At 55.4% G+C, this 17908-nt stretch overlaps 1 protein-coding gene across 2 annotated transcripts in view; it reads left to right on the top strand.

Moving 5' to 3' along the window:
• SPSB1 (splA/ryanodine receptor domain and SOCS box containing 1) overlaps nt 1–17908 on the top strand; it is a 70667-nt gene that overhangs the window by 11595 nt on the left and 41164 nt on the right. The window contains exon 1 of one of the 2 annotated variants that reach the window (XM_066270527.1): nt 3355–3443. The exons of the other annotated variant lie outside the window; for it this stretch is intronic. The gene's annotated coding sequence lies outside the window, so the exon portion shown is untranslated. Of the gene's footprint in view, nt 1–3354; nt 3444–17908 lie in introns of those variants that run through there. 2 annotated transcript variants of the gene reach the window in all.

Genomic DNA, 17908 nt, shown 5'->3' with positions numbered 1-17908 from the left:
CGCTTCTGTGACTGGCAGGAGTAGATAAAGGAGAAAACGCAGGGTAAACTGACAGTGTCCGGGATGGTTCTGCCAGAGCAGCTGGGTGTCGGGCGCCATGTGGCTTTCCCCACCAGGTTTTGGGGTTCGGGATGTGATCTGTGTTTTCTTCCCGGGAAGGTGGGTTTGGAACCTCCACGGGGAATTTTCTGTGGGAGCTGTGCCACCCTGCATCCCAGCCAGATAAAATAGCCGTGTTTAGACAAAGTAGGAAAGGGGGGGCGGGCTGGCTTTCCCTGCGGAGGCCAGAGAGCCGGCAAGCACTGAGACAGGGGAGCCCTCGTGATGACCGAGTGTTTGTCTTGGCGCAACTACCCCCCCCCCCGAACTTTTTAGAAGACAGAGCAGGTAGCACTTGATTTTTCTGGATGGCATAGCCGTGGGATAGCCGTGGGATGCTCTCTCTTGGAGGCCCAGAGCCTATACAGCAGCTAACGAAGGATTTATTTCTAGAAGTAAAATTCACACACCATTGTAAATGTCCGCTTGGGTGATGTTTAGGAACTGTGTACAGCCGGGCAGCTATCAACATCATCCCGGAATTTATTCCTTCTCAGTACTTATGCATGCTGTGCAGGTGGGGGGTGCACAGCTTTTCCCAGTCCAGTGCAGGTGGGTGGCGATGCAGGCAGGTGCTGTCGTGGGTGTTCCATGGTGAGCGGCTCACGAGCTGTATCTTGTGAGGATTGCACCATTTCACACCTTGTCATCGCCTTGAATCAGGACAGCCTGCGAAAGCACCTACTGAAGGCAGTGAAGGTGGAGGGTGTAAAGTTAAGGTGACCAGTGACAGTGCATGCTGATCGGCCAAAGTTGGGCCCGAGGCCGTTGTGTCCCCGGCAGACCTATGTACACGGGCTACCTTTTCCTCCTGGGTTTAGACCAGTTAGTTCCCTGGCGATTTATTGAGCACTTGCTATGTGCCGAGCATTGTTCCTGGCACTTTCCATGCGTTCACATATTTATTGCTGCCACAATCTCTGTTGAGTGGGGTGTATTATGCCCATTTTACAGATAGGAAGCCTGAAGCCCACAAGTCAAATAGCAGGCCTGGGATCACACAGCCAAGAAGCCGAGCTGGACCCAGAGTTAGTCTGTGCTCTGAGCCACTGCCCCACACGGCTTCTGAGCCTGATGAGCTCGTGATGTGGTGGGGACAGGGATGGGTCACAAGGCAGCAGTCACTAGGCTTCTGCACAGGTGAGTTCTGTGGTACAGGTGTGTCTGGGTGTTCAGGGGGGACATACCCCTGTCGTGTCTTGGTGGCCCGCCCATGGCAGGCGCTCAGCGGAGGCTGAGTGAGCAAAGTGTCCCTGCAGGAAGGCTAGAGGTTCTGCATCTTGTGTTTTTCCCTTCAGGAGAGACCAAGACAACTTGGAAATGCCCTTAGATGTCCCCTTGACCTTTTTAATATCTCTGCTGGGCTGTAAGTAGGTCTGGCCGAGTTCCCCCAGACCTGTATCCCCTGGCCCCCCAATAAACAAAATAGCTGGGAAAGCTGGGGGCTCCCCATTCTACAAGCAGCTGTCCCAGACGCTCCTCAGGGGACATCCTGGTTCCCGGTGCCCGCCTTCCATGGTCCAGAGGAGGAGAGCCACAGAAGGAGGCCCTCTTTTGATTCATAAGCGAAAGGAGAGGGAGAGGAGTTCGAGAAATGAAGGGCAGGACCCCTGACACCTTCTTCTGCACTTTGTCCAGCAAATCACTTAAAGAATTTCGGAAAATTAGTTTCACGGCGGGGTTTCCCTCGGCCAGCCCGGGGAGTGGGTCTTCTTATATCATCTTGATTTTCAGCAAGAAAAATCAGCCTAAAGCGTCAGAGTTTAATTACTTTCCCAAGGTACGCTTCCTATGTATATTTACAGTCAAGAGTGGCTAAAGTCTGTGCTCCTAAATAAAATTAAGGTTTTAAACTGGGTTGTGAATGCAGATGCCCTGAGGGGAAATGCAAATGAGCAATGGGTGGAGACTATAGAGCCTGGAGGGTATGGGGGGGAAGGGGGAAGAATGGGACAAACTGGCATTCGGGTGTCCCGTGTGAGGGGCGGCCTCTCTTATCTGGAGGAATGACCTCCAGTGCAGGAATCATGTCCATTTCTTTTTCCCCCCAAGAGAAGCCAGGAATCCAGATTTTTTTTTTAAGTTGGCAAGTGACTTAGTGGGTTTTTTGTTTGTTTGTTTTAAAAGAAACAGCGCAAAATAAAATGTCTGTGCCCTCAGAGTGTCTGTACAGACAAGAAGGACAAGGTCAAGGAGCCCAGTGGTGTCACATAGCCTGAGGCTCAGGGCACTGGGACAAGGAGACCTGTACCTGCTGGCACCTGGCCTGAGCTACTTCCCACCTCAGCCTGCAGCGTCCTGGGGAAAGCAGGAAGGGTTGGGAACCAACTCAGCAAACCCCACTGCACCAAGGGGGACAGAGCTCGGAGGGACAGAGCCCTGCTAAGACAGCCCCGCCCACCCACCCACCTTAAAGTCAGCCTTCACGGCTGCGCTTTGGGTGCTGGGCACAAAGTGCTTCGTGTGGGTGTCTGGTGATCCTGACAGGGCACCTGTGAGGTTCTGGTATCTTCATCCTACCAAAGAGGAAACTGAGACCCAGAGAGGTTCAACCAGCTGGATGGCGTCGATTTATTTGAACGAAGGTCAGATTCCTGAGCCAGGGTTTTTAAACCATCGCATGTTGTGAGCGGGGCACTTACTCAGATGTACATTTCGTCCTCCACCTGGTGCAAGCAAACTTGCCCTCAGGAACGGGCGATGCCTTCTCCTTTTGATCCAGGCCCAGGGCATCCCCTGTAGTTTGGCTGGAGGTCGGGGCCACCCCACTCCCCTCCTGGATGGGAACCTCGAGATCATGGGGGGCGGGCTCCACCTACGGAGGGGCTACTCCTCTGCTCACATTGTTGCTGACTAATTCTCTTTGCAAGCGGTTCAGTTTCACATGCTGGAGTTTCCAGTAACTACGTGGGTGGATTTGTTTCATTTAAGGGGAAAATAAAACAAAACAAAACAAAACATGGAGGGGGTTTTCTTTCCCAAGAAGAGGACTCGCCAATTATGGGTTTTAGTGCGTGCGGCTCTGGGCATCCTGGGATGGCTCTGCCGCCAGCAGGGCCTCTCGGCAGGCAGGCTCGCTCCGAGGTGGAAATCGCTTAGTCATCTACAAGGGGAGACCTGGTGCAGGAGTTCGGGGAGGTGCAGCGGCCACTGGGCCCTGCAGAGGAAACAGTGGCCCTGTGCTCTTCCCTATTCAGCCTTGCCCAGCAGGGCAGGGGAGGGGGAGCTTAGGGAAAGAGGAAGGTGCTAGGCGAGACAGTCCGCCTCCTCTGGGCTCGCTCACCTCCCAAGGGACCTGAGCTGGGAAGGAGACATTTCCCAGCTGGCTGGGCCGCCTGCCTCAGGTGAGTTGGAGATGATGGTGCACCCAGGCTCGTTAGATTCCACTGGGGCAGGGGGTGAGAGGCAGCCTCCAGGGGACAATGGAGGGCTGTGTGTGTGTGTGTGTGTGTGTGTGTGTGTGTGTGTAGGGGGTGCACATAGGTGTGGTTCCGCCTGGTAGCATTAGCAGGCTGGTCTGGGTGGGGACTGGCCCAGCTAGCCAACTTTGGTATTGGCAGTGGGCAGTGGGCAGGGGCCTGGGGCCTCTTGACACTGTCCACAGAGGGGACAGCTGGATGCAGGGGCGGACACCTGGGGGTCTTGGGCAGTCACTCTCTATCAACACATCTGAGGGTATCTCAGAGCCCGTGCACCCCTTCAGAGCACAGCAGGTGGCCTGCTGGGTGCTGTCTCTGGTTTACAGGTCTCTTCTCTGGGGGGGGGGCACCCCGGAAACTGTGTGTGTGTGTGTGGGTGTGGTGGCAGGATCAGTTACAAGCCTGGCTGGAGAGGCAGATGGAGGGGGCTGGAGTGTTTGTTGCTTTGGTATTTCCTTCCTCTGTGAACTAGGACTCAGTTTCCCCTCAGTGAAATAGGGGTGGGTCAGAGTAACGCACGGATGGGAGTAGGGTATGGGACGAGCTGGCCGGGGTGGTCTTTCCTGTACCTGGGATCCAGCGGGGCCTGAGGTGGCGTGGGTCCTCACCTTGTTTTCCTTCCTGCTGTGAGGAGGGAACATGCCTTGTAATTTGTCATCCTTAATCCTGACCTTTGAGAGCTTGCTTCCTGTGCTTTCTGGAAGGGAAGAAGGCAAATATAGTTAACTCTCAAGCAAGACCATTTGAGGCAGAGGGCAATATAAGCAATGAGAGACAAATTGGTGTTATGGAGGATGTTAAGGAGAGTAAAGGTTTATGCTCAGCAGGTGAATCCAGGAAGGCTCCCTGGAAGAGGTGACATTGAGGCTAAACCTTGGGATGTGTAAGAACTAGAGGGTGAGGAGGAAGGGAAGAGGTCTGTCACTGGTGGAAGGGAATGTGCGTATGCAAAACCGCCAGGAGCCTAGCTGGTACCTGGTGGTGTGTAGCAAGCACTTAAAAAAGATTATTGTAAAAATCAATATGACGCTAGGATTTTCTGTTTAGGTATATGACGAGAGAGAGAAAGAGAGAGAGAGAGAGAGAGAGAGAGAGAGAGAATGTGTGCATGTGTTAGAGATTTTTCAGGTCACCAGGTGGGAAAAGACACTTTCAAAGTTGTGTGCAACTGATTTCCTGTGGTGAGGGAACTGGGTGTTATTTTTTGTCTGTTTTTTGTTTTGTTTTGTTTTTGAGCACTGCAGTTCCTTGGGCTCCTTGGGTGGCACTTTTTATTCTCTGATCTTCCATTCATTTTACATGTTTGCAAGAGCCTGTGTTGGCCGGGCTCCGTCCCACTCTGGGGCTTGTAGGGCACACAGATAGGAAACAAGGACCCAAGCGAAGACCTAAGGGGAGTTCCGGCCCTGTCATTGCCTTAGTGGGTTCTTAAGACTTTTCTGGAACTTCCCGGTACCCGGGGTCTGCCCTGGAGTGCCCAGGCTGGGTGCGAAGCACTGACTCGCGTCCCCCTGGGAGCCGGGGGAAGCTGGTGGACAGTCTGGGCTCCTTGACAAGGCAGGTGGGGACCACAGGAAACAGCTGTACTCTCTCCCTTTCCGGGCAGGTTGGGGAAGTGCAGCGTTAGTTCTGGGAAGCTCCAGCCTGGGAGGGATGGCATTTCCCATGGCCTGGTGAGGGAAGGATTGTGGGGTCTGGGCTGATGGCGGTCGAGGGGTGAAGGTGGACCTGGGCACCCAGAGACCTGTGACGCACCCCTGGCTCCTTGACCAGGGATGGCCTCCTGCCTCAGCTGCCACCTCCATGCTGGTCCCTCCCCGGACTGTGTTGCCTCTGCTGTGCCCTCCGGCCTCCGCCTCTTCGCTCTTTCTCCCTGGCGGTGTCGGCCTGCCTGAGGCCCAGCATCCTCAGGCTGTGGGGGGAACAGAAGGCAGGGCCAGTCTCCTTCACCTGTGGCTCATGAGGCCTTGCTGCCATGTTCTTCTTTGTCCCCAAGGCTATCCCTCCTCCATCCTCAGACTCCTAGCATCCTGGGAGGACTAGGAGTTTGATTCTGGCTTCCGACCTGGATCCCAGACAATCACTCGGCCTCTTTGAGCCTCAGTTTCCACATCTATCAAAATGGGCATGAGACTCAATTTGCAGGGCAGGAGAAGAAGCCAGCTGCAGGGATGAGGACAGTCCTGGAGGTCCCCTCCTCAGGACCCCGGACAGCTGCTGTTCCCTTCTGAAGTCAAATTGAGGAGGTATTGGGGACATATTGGGTCAGGGGCTCAGTGAAGTGTGGCTGATACCAAGTGCGGAGGGGGGCTTTACTACGGAGCAATCTCAGGTGTCCACCCGGAGCGGGGGCCACGGGGGCCAGGAAGAGGCACAGGGGAGACTGGACTGGTCCAGCGGGGATGACGGACGTGCGGGCTCCACCAGGGCCCAGCTGTGGCTGGCGTGGTTTGGGGGGGGGATGTTGATAGGGCCACCTCCTGAAGGGCAGAGCTTCAAAGCACTGCCCTGCCTGCTGGTTAGAGACAGGACAGCCCAGTTTGAGTGAGCGCTCGAGCCCACACCCACTGGTCCTTGGGTGGGAAACTGCTTCCTGCCTTTCCTGTCTGCAGGCCCCAAACCTCCTGGGAGGACTGTGGCTGGGCCTGGCCCTGGGCCAGCAGCCACCTGCCTTCCTGATCCAGGGATGAGAGGCTGGACACCCTTCTCAAAAGGGAGGAAGGGGCTTCATACTTCGAAGCCCCCTGAATGTGGTGACTTAGGCCGTGACTGCTAGACTTACCGGCCAGGGACTCCAAATGTCCAGGTTGGTGTCTTTCCTGTGATTTCTGGACGCCGCCCTCATCTTAGGTTTCTCTTTGCCTCCCTCTTAAATTTTCATAGCAGAATTCCTTCTGCAAATACTCCCTGAGTGCCCACTGTGTGCCAGCACTGTTCTGGGGTGGGGGTGGGGGTTGCAGCAAGAGTAAGGCAGACTGGGGGTGAGAATTAGCCTCTGTCCCTGGGCAGGACTGCCCTCTGCGTGGCGGAGGCGTCTCTGTCTTTCTTCCACCGGCAACACCTCCTCCCTCCCTACCCCAGCCCCATGGCTTTAACCTCCTCTTGCCCTTCCTCCCACGTCCTACCTTAGCTGTATGCAGATGTGACGTGTCCCTGCCCCCCATTTATTGGGAAGTCCTGAAGAGCCAGTTCGTCACGGTGTTCTGGAGTGTGCTGTTGCTGGGGTGTTTTATACACAGCGGGTTTGCTCCATGTTTCGGATTTGTCCCTTGGCACTTGGGGGAAACACACACCCACCCATTCTGTGCAGCAAGTATTTCAGACAGCGGAGCAGAAGAAACAGTCACCCCTCATCACTGAGGGAGACAGTGAGGTGGAGCTGGAGCTGGCCCCCATGCTCTGTGCTTGGCCGGGGGACTTGTAAGGATTCAGGGGGCGCCGCGGAGGTCCTGGGGGATGTGCTGGGAGTTGCTGAAACATCTTCCACGGCAGGGACCTTGGTTATTACTATCAGGTCCTGGTGCCCACCTAGTGTAGTGGCTGGGACATGTGGGAGCTCATTGGGAATCTGTTGAATGAATGAATGAGTTAGCCAACTTCTTCATAACAGTGGAAAATGTTAGCATCCCTGGCTGGTTTGCTCCATGGTAGAGTGTTGGCCCAGCGTGTGGATGTCTCAGGTTCAATTCCTGGTCAGGGCACACAGGAGAAGCGACCATCTACTTCTCCACCCCTCCCCCTCACCTTCTTTCTCAGTCTATCTCTTTCTTCCTCTCCCACAGCCATGGCTCAACTGGTTTGAGCAAGGTGGCCCCGTGGTGCTGAGGATGGCTCCATGACCTCACCTCAGGTGCTAAAATAACTTGGTTGCCAAGCAACAGAGCAGTGGCCCCAAAAGGGCAAAGCATCGCCAGGTAGAAGGCTTGCTGGGTGGATCTCAGTCAGGGAGTATGTGGGAGTTTGTCTCTTCTGCCTCCATGCCTCTCACGTATTAAAAAATAGATAAAATAGTAAAATAAAATAAAAAGCATCTTTGATCTAATCAGCTCATATTCAGTGGCTGTCTGTTGACTGTCTCTATGAAGGCTGGGGCTCCATCTACATCCTCCAGCAGCCCCTGAGCCTAAGGCAGTGCCTGGCACACCGTGGGACTGAAACAGGCAACTGTTTTTCAGCCACCACTTGATCCTGGCTTTAGGGTCTGACCACAGCCCCTGGTGACTATCCCCCACTCAGGCTGACTAGGACCTCCCTTTTGAAGGTGGTACCCCTGGAACTTGGGCTCTATGTCTCTTGTTTCCTTGTTGGGGACTTTTCATTGTCATCACCAGTGTTTTTGAGGCCAGTTTCCACAGGACAGGATTATGGGAAAGGTGGCTGTGACTAGGAGGGGTTTCTCCCAGACTTTAGTGGAAGACCTTCTCCCCTTTGAAAATAGGTGTCTTGCTTCTCCTCTGCCCTGATCCTGTCCCTGAATTCCTGAGTGTCTGGCCCGCTCGCCAGGCCAAGGCAATGGGACTGTGGCTGGAAAAGGTGGCAGGGTAATTATAGGTACTGGAAATGGCCCTATTTCCATCAGATCCCCACACACAGACACAGTCACTCAGCTGACAAATGCTCTTAAACCTTAGTTTAGTCTGCGGAGCATCGCAGGCAGGGGCCTTAAACGTTTACATTCCTTGGGCTTAGCTGACGCTTTTGGATTCTTTGGAGCGTTCTGTTTCTGAGCTGGTGGTGCAAGGAGGGTGGAGCCAGAATTCCTTACAATGGAAGCATGTCTGTCAGGTGAAGTCTCACATATCCTGGATGGCAGCAGTGGCCTCCGAGCCTCGGGGCCTGTTCTTGGGAGAGGACAGACCCTCTCTGGGCCACTTTATCTGAACTTGCCCTGACCACTCCGTCATCACCTTGGTACTGCGAGAGAGGTGTTTCAGCCGTTTAGCTCCGACGACCGTTAGTGAGCACTTACTATTCAGCCAAAAAATGAGTACAAAGAGTCACTGGACATGCATGTGACCTAGCGAGGGAGGCAGGTACAGGCGGCAGGTGAGGGCTGTATGTCATCACATCCAAGATCCATTAAGAAGGAGGGTCACTTGGCCCTGGCCGGTTGGCTCAGTGGTAGAGCGTTGGCCTGGCGTGCAGAAGTCCCAGGTTCGATTCCCGGCCAGGGCACACAGGAGAAGCGCCCATCTGCTCCTCCCCCCCTCCCCCCCTCCCCCTCTCCTTCCTCTCTGTCTCTCTCTTCCCCTCCCACAGCTGAGACTCCATTGGAGCAAAGATGGCCCGGGCGCTGGGGATGGCTCCTTGGCCTCTGCCCCAGGCGCTAGAGTGGCTCTGGTCGCAGCAGAGCGATGCCCCAGAGGGGCAGAGCATCGCCCCCTGGTGGGCAGAGCGTCGCCCCCTGGTGGGCGTGCCAGGTGGATCCCAGTCCGGCGCATGCGGGAGTCTGTCTGACTGTCTCCCCGTTTCCAGCTTCAGAAAAAAAAAAAAAGGAGGGTCACCATTTTATGATAAGCTGCCCCGATTGTCACCGTAATGAGCTGTTGACTCCAGAACCAGCCTGACTGCAGCAAAGTTAAGGTGTGACTCGTGCTGAGTCAGGAGAGACAGGATGGGGGCACTGGGCAGGCTTGGGCATCACCAGATTCACGGGCGGGGTTCCTTCAGCTTCCGCGGGTACTTGCGGGGGAACAGTCTTTGGGCAGAGTGGGGCTGGGGTGTGCAGCAGCAGCAACAAGATCATTTCCAGTGGGCACCATTGACCAAGTGCCTGCCATGTGCACCCTCTTCTGGGCTCTAGTTCCTGGGGCTCGAGTTCCTCCTTCTCTGTCTCAGATCCGTCTCTTTAACTTCTCTTTAACGAGCACTAAACATGTACCAGGCACCGGGATGCGTGTGCACTGGCATCCTCTCACCTAAAGCCATTCCTGTGAGACAGCTAAAGTCATTGTCCTTGTTTTGCACATGGGGAAACGGAGGCCCCCAAAACGTCTCAGGTCATATCCGGGGAAGGGTGAGAGCTAGGATTCAAACCCAGGGTGGTGAGCTCCAAAGCCTGTGCCTGCCTCTCACCTGCACAGGTTTTCAACAGTCTTGCTTGCTGGTCCTCCCTGGTTTGTATTGTGACTTGACCTGTTGGCAAGCAGGATTTAAAAGTCCTGCCTTGACGGTTGACTGAGAGGGCGGGTGTCTGAATAACGCCCAGCCTGACGAGGGTTCCTCAAAGCCCTGTGAGAAAAGGCACACGTGCTGGGGAGAGATGGGTCACAGGGTCCTATGCTGAAGTCTGGGGAGGCCGAAACCACCTCTGGTTCCACTGGCCTGAAAGTTTCAGAACATTCTGGAGAGTCAGGAGAGCCAGTGCGAGGTGGCAGATGGTGGAGTGCGTTTGGGCCTGCTCTGTCCTCCCTGATGACCAGCAGGAGGCCGAGGTGCAGCGGTGGGGCCCCTGTCATCGGGGAGAGCACCACACTGGACTATCAGACACCTCTGCCCCCCCCGGCCCCCCTTTCCTTTGTTGTCTGGCTGTGTCAGACGTCTGGGCTTGCAGGGAGGTTCCTGAATGGGCCTTAGAAAGAGGTCACTCCCTTCCCGTGCCGCTGGCACTGACCCACATGTGACCTTCCTCGTGGTGACAGTGTCTGGCCTTCCCTCTTTGATGCTGGCTGTGGAGGAGCAGTGAGTGTCTGGGAGCAGGCTGGCGCCCCTCCCCTGCTCTGCATTTGGACAGCAGGGCCACCTCAGCAGTGCCCACTGGTGGTCCTGCCAGCCCCCCTCCTCCCCCTCCGCCATCTTGGAAAGGGGAAACCCACACTCCTGACCCTCTGTCTGAGCATCCGACCTTTTCTGCTCCGTGGAGTGAGTGCTCTGTCTGGGCTGGTGGCTTTGACTGTCTAGATGGGACAGACTAATTCCTGCTGGCCCAGAGCTGAGGGGGGCCAGCGGCTGGACTTGGCCTGTCTCCGGCCCCCCAACTCCTGTTTGACGCTCATCAGCAGATGTTTCTTCCACAGAATCACTGGGGTTTTTCCATTTCTCCCCATGGTTGGCTCGGGAACTGTCCCTCAGGGCCTGTTGGCTGGAATCATGGTGGATCTCAGAAGATGCCGTATAGCCCGGGCGCCAAGGCTGACCCTGAAGGTCTACACTGTGACGTCACTGGTGCCCGGAATTCAGTGCTGGGTCACATTGCCCCTCCCCCAGGCCTGGACCCCTGCCCACAATGGAGGGCTTAATTCAGCCTTCATCTTTAGGCTTCATGGAATCCACATGTGCCCAAAGTAGAGCAGGGAGAACACCAGACCCGTCTTCCTTCACGGAGGTGGTTTCTGGCTGCCCCCACTGTCTTTTTTGGGCGTCGAGAGCCCATGCTGGGCAGATTCTGGGTGACCCTTACAAATCCTTAAGGTCTCCTGGGCCACGTCCACACTATCGACATCCCACAGCTGGGCTTCCAGGGTGCTGAGAGGCCCACAGATGTCGGGCCGTGTGCATGGGACCGTGGAGCCATGTGACTGTGGGCCTCCCCCCCGCCCCCAGACCCTTTCTCCTAGTGGCCAGTGGGAAATCGGGTGTGGCGGGGGACTTTTCTGACAGGAAGAAGAACCAGGATGCCAACCCCAAAGAGGGGGTCACTCTCTCCCCTTGTCCACCAGGAACTGAGCTCCGAATCCCTCCTGTGGCATCCTGGTAGTTCCATTGGGTCCCAATTCCTGTTCTGTTACTTTTTTTCCAGGTCTTCCCAGTTTTTTTTAGGCCATATCTCTATGTGCCAAAATAAGGGGACCAAATCCCCAGTGAGATACCACAGGTTCCCATGTTTCTCAACAATGTGGCGCGTCTGCTGCTGCGGGAATGGGCCCCACGCGGCCGCACTCGGTCCTCCCAGCCCGTGCCGGCCAGTGTGCAGGACTCACAACAATTCGTGGCATCAGTGAGATGCATCCTAATTAGCTGTTGTCACATGTCACATCGATCGCCCACCTCTATGGCAGGTCCCACTTTGATACCATTGCCCAGCACATAGTAGGTCCTCTGTGAGGTTCTGGTGGGGAATGTGGGTGGGTTGTGTTCAGTGTGGGGTGCACGTGCCTTGCTGTCCTCTGTGGTGTCTCTTTGTGCCCAGCCTCAGAATGATTGGCTGCAGGGGCTTGGGTCCTGGACACCGTGTACTTGACAGGGAGGCCAGCCAGTGGGGATGGGGCAACGTCAGGACAAAGGCCTGGTTGTGCCCTCGGAGAAAACCCAAACCTGGGTTTCCCTGAGGCTGAAACTGCCGGTGCCCTGCTGCCTCGCTTTCATAAAGAGAACTTTGTGTGGCTCCCGGCAGGAGGAGGAGGTGCCCAGAGTCTCCCTGGGAAGGGACCTGACCAGGAGTTGGAGGCGCCCAGAGTCTCCCTGGGAAGGGACCTGACCTCCGGGGAGCCTCAGTTCCCTGTGATGATGACGCGATGATAACTCCTGTGACCCTTGACCTCTTAGATAGAGCCGACAGTAGGCCAGACGGTCCTGTTTGTCACGGAGCCAGCATTGTCTGATCCAGACCAGACACATTGTGTTTTGGGAAACCGGGTGGGAAGGGGTGATAGGGATGGCTGTGGTGGGAGGGTCCTCGGGAGTGGGTGTGTGCCCCAGGCGGGCAGTAGGGGATGGTGGAACCCCCAGAGCTCAGCCTGCAGCAGCTGATGGAGCCACCTTTGTTCCCACTACTGACATGGGGGTTTCCAGACAAGAGTGGCCAGTGCCAATGGAGGGAAGAGGCTGGCCGCCCTGTGCACCCTGGACACGGGCTGGCCTGGTGCACTAGGGACGATTTGGGGTGTGTAGGAGTGAGCTCTCGCCACACTTGAGGACTGAGTTGTCAAGGAATGAGGGGACCTGCGGCGAAGGAGCTGTACAAAGTTCCAGAGCCAGGAGAAGGGTCCAGGTCAGGTCAGGGACAAATGGTTGGACACCTGATCACCCTTCAGGAAGGTGGTGCAGGAGGGGAAACCCAAGGCCCTGCTTGCATGGGGGCGGTGTTTCTGTGGAGTGTGGTGGTGTGCCCAGTGGCTTCATGGGGTGGAAGCAGTCGCTCACTCCTTCAGCAGATACTCATTGAGTACCTACTATGTTCCAGGTGCTGTTCCAGGCCCTTCATGGAACATGTATTCTTGTAGGGTTTAGGTTTTAAGAAGATAACCAAGTGAGCTGAGTAGAGCACAGGGTCAGAACAGTTGTCATTTAAAGTAAGAGCTGGGAAAGGTCTCAGTGATGACGCAACCTTTGGGCAGATGCCTGATGGAAATGAGGGATTAGCCACTCGGTATCCAGGCCCGGTATACCTGGTACTGGGCAGAGAGGGCTCGAGAAGAGCAAAGGCCCTGGGGTAGGAGTGTGGCATGTGCCAGAAGTAGCCAGAAGGCCAGTGGGACAGAACAGAGTGTGGGAAGAGGGAGGAGGCACAGGATGTCGGCTGTAAGGGCCAGTGGGCCGCTGTGAGCCACTGCTTTTCAGCAAGGAGAACTACTGGGGAGTCTGGGCAGAGGAGGCTGGTGCTAGGGACCAGGATGGGACAGCAAGGGGATGAGAGTGAGCAAGAGCTACCCACAGCTCAGGACTGGATTCTGGATAGATTGAAGATAGGACCAACAGAGTTTGCTGCTGGATAGGCTTAGATTTCCACCCCATCGTTCACACAGGGTGCAACCACAGAGGCGGCATGCTACCACGAGGCACAGTCGCTCCCTCCTCCTTCAGCAGTTGTTTATCTGGTACTTTCTGTGTGCCAGGCTCTGGGCCTGGTGCTGGAGCAACCTGGTTCCTGCCTCTCAGGAGCAGAGTCAGGTAAGAAAATCAGTAGTCACAGCGTGTCTCCCGGGCTGATGGAGGGGCAGGGCGTGGCCGCTCAGCACATATCTGAGGATCAGGTGAATGAATGGAAAGCCCAGACAGGTTTTGAGAGGACACAGAGTAGAGGCATCTAAATGACACTGGGAGAGGTCAGGGAGGCTTTCCAGATGGACTCTGAGTCTGAGATCAGAGTCTCCCTGGGGCAAAGCCTGATAAGAAAGCCCAGAGTTCCAAGTGGAGGACAAAACAGGAGCAAAAATGTGAAGTCTTCACAAAGCTCGGCTTTGAGTTAGGTAGGCCTTCTCCAGTTGTAAGGGACAGAAAACCCAATCCCAACGGCTTTAAACAAGTGAATGGTTTGCTGAACTGGAAGCAGCTAACTAAGTTGAGGGGTTTCAGGCACAGCTGGGTCCAGAGGCTCAAACTCTGGCATCCGCAATTGCCTTGCTGGTTAAGCGTCTGCTTTCCTTGGTTTTGGCTTCCTTCTCAGAAGGCCTTTAAAGCAGAAGTCCCAAGGTTGGCTCTGACTGGCCTGCATACACACTGTCACAGGGATGGGTGATGCCCCAATGCAGTGGACTGATGTGTGTACCTGCCCCAGAGCCAGGACAGAGTAGGACCACAGCCCAGGACCAGAGTGGAAAGAGGAAGTCCTCCAAGTCAGAATCGAGGTGCGTCAGCAGAACATGAGAAGCCAGGTGCTGGGCAGAGGAGTCGGGTGCCTACCCCAGCTTGTTGGGGACACTGTGTTGCCACCCTGGTTTTATGTGTTGTGGCAGGGAGGGTGGTGGGGAATGAGGCCAGAAAGGTCATCAGAACCAGATTTTAAAACACTGTTTGTTTTGTTTTTGATTAAGTGAGAGGCGGGAGGCAGAGACAGACCTCCATCATGCGCCCCAACTGGAATCCAGCCAGCAAGCCCCCTACCTGTCAATGCTTTGCCATCTGGGGCTGCTGCTCTGTTGCTTGGCAACTGAGCTATTTTAGTTCCTGAGGCAAAGCCATGGTGCCATCCTCCGCGCCCAACGCCAACTTGCTCAAACCATTCAAGCTATGGCTGCAGGATGGGAAGGAGGGACATAGAGAAGCAGATGGTCACGTCTTTTATGTGCCCTGACTGGGAATCAAACTGGTGACTTCCACACGTCAGGCAGACGCTCTACCGCGGAGCCAACCGGCCAGGGCCATAAAACACCTTTGTAGACGAGAGTTTGATCGTTGTCCCTGAGGTAGCCCTGTGACACTGGCATACAGTAAGCACTCAGTAAGCTTGCCAGGGTGACTCTTGTGTTTCACGAATGACCACCAGATGGTTTTAAGCAGGCATAGTTGGATGAGCATTTGAGAGAGCTCTGTGTGGAGGCTGGAGGCCAGCACAGGGCGGTGGGGACAGTAAGGACCTCAGGAGGGCTCAGTACAGGACCTGGCACAGGGGCCCTCCCTCCCCCTTCCCCCTGTGCAGGCTCTCCCACCTGCTCTGCTCTGCCGTGCCACCCTCTGGATGGGGCTGTCTGGACAAATTTGGGTGGCGGAGTTGAAGCCTATCATTAGCTTTGCCCCCGGCATCCTCTGTCTTATCCGGAGAGCTGTTTTGTTCACTTCCCTCTTTTGGCTGCCGGCTCAGGTTTGTGGCAGACGAGCAGGGTGTGTTTCTAAAAGCAGTCAGTTGCCCGGGGAGGCTGCCTTTTCACTTGGGTGGCCCTGCTTCCTGGGCTGGCACAAAGCTTCCCGTGGTGGAATTTGTTTTTTTCTCCATAAAAACTCGAGGGGAGATGTATTTGGGTCCCCTTCTCTGCTCCGACTCATCCCAGGAGCAGAGAAGATGCTACAAGGAGTCTGGGGTCCGTGAGGTCAGTCACCTGCAGCTCCTGTATTTCGTCTTTCACCAGGTTTGTGGCTGGTCAGGCCACTGGCATTGGAGGGATCCGGTGGAATGTTCTCCAATGGGCTGAATTTGCTCTTCCGTCCTTTGAAATCGTCTGGGCCTTGGGTGCTCGTGAGATGTCTTGGGTGGAATGAAGCATCACCCCCTGGGGCCGCTGGGGAAGCACGGCTCATGTCACTTTTCTGAGCCTGTCTCTCTACTCCATTCCATGGGGGTCACCAGCTTCACCTGTGGTAGCACTCAAACCACCTAAAGTGCCCACAGAAAGTCAGTGGATGGAGTCCGAGTGGCTGTCCCAAAGCACCCCTTTAACAGTGGCTAAAGGCCACTGGATGGCTGAGAAGGTGAGCTGGGACCTTGATCTCCTGGGTGTCACTGACTGCCTGTGGCCCAGTGTTCCCCCTGGTGGGAGGGCCCAGTGCAGGGACTGGGGGGAGGTCTGAGGACCCCTGGAAGGCAGCCACCTGGCAGAGGCTCTCCCATCCCCCCTCACCAGCCTGTTGTCCGCCATCCTTCCTCCCACTCTCCTGGCAGAACCCGTCACCCCGCCGACTGTTTCCAAGGGGCTTTCCTTATTGCTGCACTTTAGGCTGCTTTCATTTAATTTGTAAGACGTATTGCTCTGAGTCAAAACACAGAAATCCCCCCCTGCGCGGCAGTGGTGTTTGCTGCCCGGGAGCAGCTGGTGCCTATTCTGGGGGGGTCCCTAATTCTCCCCTTCCTGACTGCCACCAGGTGGGTGTGGCTCCTGGTTCCAAGACCCTGGCCTCCCCTCACCCTGAGGTTTTCTGGGGCATCCCTCAGGGCAGGGCATTAGGATGATTCCTGGCTGTTAATAAATCTGCTGCCAGTCATTGGGGGAGAGACGGGCACAGTGACCATGTTTGCTGCTTGTTCCTCAGACCGACGGTCCACGTACAATATGGGTCTTTTGGGCGTACGTGTTTCAAAGTTTACTAATTGGGTGCGTAACTGAAAAAGGCTGGTAGCTGCTGTAAATGAGGCTGTGGTTTGTGAAGGGCGGGGCGTCACGGGGGTCCAGGGAAATCCTGGCGCCGGCAGGGTGCAGCTGTGGGGGAAGGGGGGCATGGGTGTGGTGGAGTGACAGCAGGGTCTGGCACGCCCCTGTGCTTTGGGCACAGTGTGTCATCAAGTGCTTGTGGACACGGGGGCCTGAGCCTAGGGGAACAGACTCTGGGAGGAGTTTGAGAGAGAGGTTTGGCCCCCGTTTCTCTAGTGGTCACCAAAATTTTCTAAAGTTTAGACCAAAGGTCAGCTAACTCTAAGGGCCAGAGAAGAAATGTTTAGGCTTTACGGACCATTTGACCTCTGTTGCAATGACTTGACTGCTGGTGTGGTACGTGAGTGAGAGAATACCAGAGACAGTATGTGAACACGAGGCCAGGGCTGTGTGTCAATAAAACTTTATTGACAAAAACAGGCAGTGGGCCTGATTGACTCATGGATCATCATCAGTTGCCAACCCTTGGTCTAGATTCAGAGGACGGGCCCAGCATGGCTCAGAACCAGCCAGGACTACCCACCCAAAAGCAAGCCCCTGACCTTGGGCACATGAATGAGTGTGCCAGTCAGACCTACGCTTGGGGGCTTGGGGGCAGGGGGTGGACCTCACAGAGAGTTTGCACAGCTGGAGCAGGTAAGCAGCCCCTTCTGTCACAGGGTAGCACACTCACTTTTATAACTTTTTAAAAGCCCGGTAAGCAGGGATAGGCGGGGGCCCTGCTCGGCATAGACTTGAGAAGCCGCAGAGCTGAGAGAGATTCAGAGGCCCTCCAAACCCGCGCCCCTTGGGACGTGGTGGGAAGATGTGCGGCGGGGACCGCGGGGAGAATGTCCCCTTGTCCTCCAGTGTGGGAGCCTCTAGAGTTAAAACCTGCAATGCTTCTGTCCTGCAGGACTCCTCAGATCCTTTGAGATGCTGGTGGGTTTTGTGACTCTCTAGGAGAGGATATATTTCCCCAAACTTGGGTGCTTTCAGGGGCTTAGGAACCTGTGCAGACTCATACACAGAGAGCAGACAGACAGCTGGGGGGCAGAGGGGGCACACTGGGTGAGGGAAATGGAGGGTTAGAGCAAAGGGGGAAAACTCATGGACACGGACAACAGTGTGGTGGTTGCGGGGAAGGGGGCGTGGAGGAGAGTATAGGGAGCATAAATGATGGCAGATGGAGACTTGACTTGGGGGCGGGGGTGTACAGAGCTGTGTTGTAGAATTGGTCACCCAAAACCTGTATAATTAAGTTAACCTGTGTCACCCTAATAACTTTAAAAATAAGAAAGAAAAAGAATTTGTTCAGACCACTTTGGGGAAGAGCTGATCTTCTTGGACCCTTTAGTCCATAGACCTAGAAACCTAATGCCCAGAGAGGCTGAATGTCTTGCTCAGGGGACACAGAGGCTGATGACAGTAATGGGGTAATCGCTGAATTCCTCCCCCCTGGCTTGGCAGACCGGTGGAGTTGAGGTGCCCCTGCCCAATCTTGCCCTGGGGTGGAGTCACAGTCATGGGTGTCCTGGACCGTGCTTCTAGCCACATCAAGGCCGTGTTGTTCCAGGGATGCATGAGTCCTTCATCGGAAGCCACTGTCTCAGGGTTCCTCGATAGTGGCACAGCTGACATTGTGGGCAGGATCAGTTTTCAATGTGGGGG

This window comes from Saccopteryx bilineata, chromosome 3 (assembly GCF_036850765.1).
Source record: "Saccopteryx bilineata isolate mSacBil1 chromosome 3, mSacBil1_pri_phased_curated, whole genome shotgun sequence".
Lineage (NCBI taxonomy): Eukaryota > Metazoa > Chordata > Mammalia > Chiroptera > Emballonuridae > Saccopteryx > Saccopteryx bilineata.
This window is presented reverse-complemented; position numbering and strand designations above follow the sequence as displayed.